Raw genomic sequence first — 6,940 nt, forward strand, 5'->3', positions numbered from 1 at the left:
CATTTAACGGGCTTATCACTCGATGCCAGTGAGCTATAAATTTAGCGATGAGCTCGTTCAAACTGGTTATAGATCATATTATCAGGATATTATGATGGCTGTTGATAGAAAGTCACAACACCACCAGAGCAAAAAACGCGTGATAACATAAAACGGAGAGGCGTTTCACCCGAAAAGTTCTCACGCCGGTGAACAATGATGTCAAAACCCGATGCTATCAATGCTGGTCTTTCAAATGATTATATTCATTTATTGACATCACTTCTGTTGGAAATAAATTCGCATGGGAGTTACGTGTCTGCTTCATCGCAACTTTCACTCTCTACTTCGTTACGTGCCTGCCACGAAGGGGCAGCAGTGGTGACAGCTGCAAATCACAGCAACAAGGGTGATACTTATGGCGATGTCACAGACACACAGCCATAGCACCAAGTAGCCCTAGACACTGTCAACGATCATACCACAGAGACAGACACGGCAACATGGGGGGGGACAACAACGACGAATAGCACGGACACAGATCACGACAACAAAAGTGACACTGATGACGATGCCACAGACACAGAGCATGCCGACAAGAGTTGTACTGACAACGATCGATGTCACAGACTCAGATGTCAAGCGACATATGACAGGTGCTAGATATATGAGCTTATGCGCTTATGAGCCTTTGATCGTATGTTCGGGGCTTTGTGAGCACGTGTCATGTGTAACATTGCATTATTTTCCCTTTCTCCTCCTGCTCCTCTTCCTCCTCCTTCTGCTGCCTCTCTTTATTCTCCTGCCCCTGCTCCTCCTCTTCCTCCTCGCTCCTCTCCTCCTCCTCCTCCTCTCCTCCTGCCCCTCCTTCTCTCCCGTTCCGTTTTTTCTCTACTCATTCTTCTCCGCTGCTCCTCCTCTCCCTCTGCTGTTGCTGCTCCTACCTCACCTTCTCCCCGCCTGCTCTTGCTCCTGCCCTGCTCCTACTCCTACTCCCATTCCGCCTATTCATCTGCCTCTCCCTTCCCTCATCTCCTCCCGTTTCTGTTGTCGCTCCTTCTCTTCTTGTTTCTCCGTTCCTGCCCCCGCTCCTTCTCCTTCTGTTCTTTTCCTTCCTCTTCCTGCTGCTTCTGATACTCCACCTCCTCCTCCTCTCCTTCCTCTCCTCTTCCTCTTTCTCATTCCCTCTCTCCGCACATGTCTTCCTCATCCACCACCTCTTTCTCTTCCAGCTCCTTCTCCGCCTTATCCTCATGTTTCGCACCCTGCCTATTCACATATCCTCCTTCTGTTGCTGATGCCCCTTCATTCTCGATTCCTCCTTCTCCCTCTCCTCCTCCTGTCCCCCTGTTTCTCCCTAGCAACTCGTACCTCCGCGATCTGGTGAGATAAACCTATAGCGGCGAACATTAGTGTATATACATAGCATGGTATTGCTGACTTCCGCTGAATAAAATTTAGCAGGCGACGTTCCTGCCAGTCGTCGTTTGCGCACGTGTCGTGTGGTGTTGCTCATAAACCATCCCACACACGCTACCACGCGGCGATCTGATGACGGTCGCATTAGGCAATCGCGACGTTCGTTACTGTGTAACATTGCGCACATCTAGCTTACGTGGATGTTACTAATTAATTGCGCATCGATCGCACGCACGCGCTACTCGATAAGTGCGTTGTATATTTAGATGCCGGGGACCGCATCCGTTGCGAAACCTAATTGATTCCGGCTGTTTAGATCGTGTGATGCTGAGTGCGTGATACCGCGTTAGTGCGATGCTGACGCAGTTTCAAGTGTATTCGACGCGAAGGAAAGAAGATGCGCTTGTCACGCCTCGGTCAGGTTGCTGTAAACTGGCCTCCAAACGCCTACTCGTGCACGTTATACACGTACTACAGACATGCGTCGGCATGCGCCGCACTCCACACGTACACACATGCGCGCACTCCACACGTACAGACGTGCGCGCACATACGCACACATCACCCCCCCCCCGCCACACACACACACACACACACACACACACACACACACACACACACACACACACACACACACACACATGCCACACAAACACACACACACGCAATGCACGCACGCACGCACGCACGCACACACACACGCACGAACGCACGCACGCATGCACGAATGAACACACGTACACACGCACATACATATACATACACATACGCATACATACACAAATAAACGCATGATACCAGGTGATGGCGATGCAGCACTCTGTCTGCTGACAAGTTTAGGCGACAGAAGGCATATACCGCTAGCTTTATCGAATAAACAAATGAGGTCTGCTCAGGCGCCGAAGCATCTGTTCGAGAGATAAATATCTGTGCTGTGGCTGATGAAACCCTGTTGTATCAACATTAAAAGCTCGTGCCATGCCGCACGACGTTCTCATCTTTTACGTAGAGTTATCGACCACGGCTGACTATAGAGACTGTTAGTTAGCTGATGCGTTAGTGATGCGTACGTGAATAACTGTGCAGCTTCGCTTACTCGCAGACGGCAGGCACTTTAATGGATTCTATATAAAAGTTCTTCCATTTTGCAACTGCTCGAAACATTGAATTAAAGGTTTGAAGCGTGAAGCTGAACCACGCAGTGTTAGCTGTTGACATAAATTTGGTGTTTACACATACGCGCGCGCACACCCCACGACACACACACCACACACACACACACACACACACACACACACACACACACACACACACACACACACACACACACACCACACACACACACACACACACACACCACACACATACACGCGCACACACACACACACACACACACAACACAACACACACACACTACACACACACACACACACACCACACACGCACACACACACACAGCACACACACACACACACACACGCACACACACACACACAACAACACGCACAACAACACACAGACACACACCACCACACACACCACACACACAACACGCACACACACACACACACACACACACACACACACACACACACACACACACACACACACACTCCTCGCTCGCCCTTCTCCCCAACGACCATTAGAACTTCCCCACAACACATCCCCGATCACCGATCACACCTGCCACGACGCTTCAACGTGTGCTTGCTGTCCTCAGGAGACGAAGTGCCGCATAAAGGCTGTGCATCTGCTGCTGCAGCGTAAAGCCAACGTGAACCTGCAGGACGATCACGGACGTACGGCGCTTAGCTACGCCGTCGAACACCAGTGCAACGAGATCGTGCGCATACTCGTACAGAACAACGTCGACCCGGACCTTGCCGACAAGAAAGGTAGAGTCGTGTGGCATAAGATTGCGTTATCATGTGTTATACACGCATACTTACAAGCGGGTATTATGTATGTATATATTTATTTTTTATTTTTTATTTATCCGTGATTTTATTTTTAGTATAATATTTATGCTACATTATATTATTATTACTATTATTATTATTATTATTATTATTTATTATTATTATTATTATTATTATTATTATTATTATTATTATACGTTATGCATACTATATTATCTTACACGCTTATATATTATATGAAGTCATATATTATTATTCACACATTATTATACGCCTTGCTCCAAACTTCTACCTTTCACGTATACCACACTTTGTATAATATGTAAATAAATTAATATATATTATCACACACACACACACACACACAAACACATTCGCTCACTTACTCATTCAATCATGCGTTCACACTCTCACTCTATTGCTCGCGACACGGTAATAAATCGACCGTACGTGTGCGTCATCACTCGCTTACATATGGAAACACGGCTATAATTAACGAACGAGGCGTGAGAGGCCGAATATGACAGGATTCTATTTCTGAGGTGATTCGTATTCCTCTAAAAGCAAATGCAACACTAATAGAAATAACAGATAACCGGTGTGTGACGTGCGCAATCGAATCCCGTGCCGATGTTGTGAAGGTATCTCGCGTAATTGCGGCCCGTATCTATATTTCTATCATTCGTGCGTACGCGTGCGTGTTCGAATCTACGTACCTACAAATCGCTAGGTACATGCTGACTAATGACTGCCCCCAGTGACGATGATAAAGCAATTCCTCTTCGCTATCGATTCCGCACAGGAGCTAGCACCGCGTAAACAGTCTCATCCAACTTAACATTGTTGACACTCGATATCTGAGCCGCCGGAAGGTGATGGCAAATCGATTTGGAATCACAAGTTTACGCAATACGACTTGCTCGTTGCTGTGCATTCGCAGGCGTATACACGCGTTCTTTTTTATTTAGAGTCGGATCCGATTCTAGTAAATCGCAATTCAGTATTATACAAACATAAGTCAGGTATGCACACACACGCACGCACGCACGCACGCACGCACGCACGCACGCACGCACACACACACACACACACACACGCGCGCGCGCATGCACACAACTCCCGCACACACACACATGAATACCACACACACACTCACTCATTACGACGTAGCTTTACCTGTCGGATGCAAATAGGCCACACATAAATATGACACACAGTATATAGTAAAATAGAACGTATATTGACAAAACTCGTTGTTATTTTCTAGAACGTCATATTATATCTGTCGTGCGCCATTAAAATGTGCAGAATTAGATTATGAAGAACAGAAGTCGTGATTTAAGATCGTAAGCAAACTAAGGATGTTATGGAAATTTCCTACGCTTAATAACATTTTATAGGGAGACGAACGTTTTTGTTTCTGTTTCTATAAATCGTCTGACCACTATATAATTACTGACGGTTCATCACCATGGGGATGTTACGCGTCGTCGTCCGACCAATTGGAGGACCAGGAGCCCGGACATTTGAGCTGATGCGATGTTTAGTGCGTACATTACCTAGGCTGGCCCACGTGTCTACAAATGGTATGCATACGCAGATGGGTGCATTCGTAGATACGTACTGGGAAACTTTAAAATTTTCCTAGAAAAGTGTAGCCTCTATTCAGTTGTGCAGCTGCTTTTAAGCCATAAAAGTGGGAACCGCGAGTAAACCTGCGATGGATTCTTAACGCAGGTTCCGCATATGACGAAAATCACATTGAGTCCATCTGAAGCGAACAGTTACTTAGCTATAATGACGCCACGCATAAAGGAGTCGCCAAAACAGTTATTCTTGGCTCACAAATAGGAACCAATAGAGGATTTAATAGAGGTCGCGTTGCTTCTGGCGATATTAGCTGTGTCTGTGTCGCAGTGGAAGCAAACACGCTACAGAGCCGCGTTGTTACTATGGCAACAAATCGGCGCGTGCCGATTCCGCAAATCTGTTGATAAACGATATCTGATAGGGGGGATGTGTGCGTACGTGCGCGCACGTCTGTACGTGTGGAGTGCGCGCATGTGTGTACGTGTGGAGTGCGCGCGCATGCCGACGCATGTCTGTAGTACGTGTATAACGTGCACGAGTAGGCGTTTGGAGGCCAGTTTACAGCAACCTGACCGAAGCGTGACAAGCACATCGTCTTTCCTGCGTCGAATACACTTGAAACTGCGTCAGCATCGCACTAACGCGGTATCACGCACTCAGCATCAGCACCGATTTAAACAGCGGAATCCAATTAGGTTTCGCAACGGATGCGGTCCCCCGCATCTAAATATACAACCGCATTAATCAGGTAGCGCGTGCGTGCGATCGATGCGCAATTAATTAGTAAACATCCACGTAAGCTAGATGTGCGCAATGTACACAGTAACGAACGTCGCGATTGCCTAATGCGACCGTCATCAGATCGCCGCGTGGTACGTGTGTGGGATGGTTTATGAGCAACACCACACGTCATGTGCCAAACGACGACTGCAGGGAACGTCGCCTGCTAAATTTTATTCAGCGGAAAGTAGCAAATACCATTGCTATGTATATATATATACCACTAATGTTCGCCGCTATAGGTTTATCTCACCAGATCGCGGGAGGTACGAGGTTGCTAGGGAGGAACAGGGGGAACAGGAGGAGGAGAGGGAGAAGGAGGAATCGAGAAATGAAGGGGCATCAGCAACAGAAGGAGGATATGTGAATAGGACAGGGTGCGAAACATGAGGATAAGGCGGAGAAGGAGCTGGAAGAGAAAGAGGTGGTGGATGAGGAAGACATGTGGCGGAGAAGGGGAATGAAAAAGAGGAAGAGAAGAGGAAGGAGGAGGAGGAGGAGGTGGAGTATCAGAAGCAGCAGGAAGAGGAGGAACAAGAACAGAAGGAGAAGGAGCGGGGCAGGAAACGGAGAACAAGAAGAGAAGGAGCGACAACAGAAAGGGGAGGAGGATGAGGGAAGGGAGAGGCAGATGAATAGGCGGGGATGGGAGTAGGAGTAGGAGCAGGGCATGAGCAAGAGCAGGCGGAGAAGGTGAGGTAGGAGCAGCAACAGCAGAGGGAGAGGAGGAGCAGCAGGAGAAGAATGAGTAGGATAAAAAGCGGAACGGGAGGAGAAGGAGGAGAAGAGGAGGAGGAGCAGCAGGAGAAGAATGAGTAGGAGAAAAGCGAAACGGGAGGAGAAGGGGGGAAGAGGAGGAGGAAGAGCAGGAGAAGGAGGAGCAGGAGCAGGGGCAGGAGAATAAAGAGAGGCAGCAGGAAGAGGAGGAAGAGGAGCAGGAGGAGGAGCAGGAGGAGGAGGAAGGGAAAATAAAATATGAACGCATAAGCTCATATATCTAGCACCTGTCACATGTCGCTTGACATCTGAGTCTGTGACATCGATCGTTGTCAGTACAACTCTTGTCGGCATGCTCTGTGTCTGTGGCATCGTCATCAGTGTCACCTTTGTTGTCGTGATCTGTGTCAGTGCCATCGTCGTTGTTAGCGCCCCCCATGTTGCCGTGGTCTGTCTCTGTGGTATCGTTGACAGTGTCTAGTGCCTACTTGGTGCTATGCTGTGTGTCTGTGACATCGCCATCAGTATCACCCTTG

The sequence above is a fragment of the Priapulus caudatus genome, unplaced genomic scaffold (genome assembly GCF_000485595.1).
Source record: "Priapulus caudatus unplaced genomic scaffold, Priapulus_caudatus-5.0.1 Scaffold196, whole genome shotgun sequence".
In the NCBI taxonomy this organism is placed as follows: Eukaryota; Metazoa; Priapulida; class Priapulimorpha; order Priapulimorphida; family Priapulidae; genus Priapulus; species Priapulus caudatus.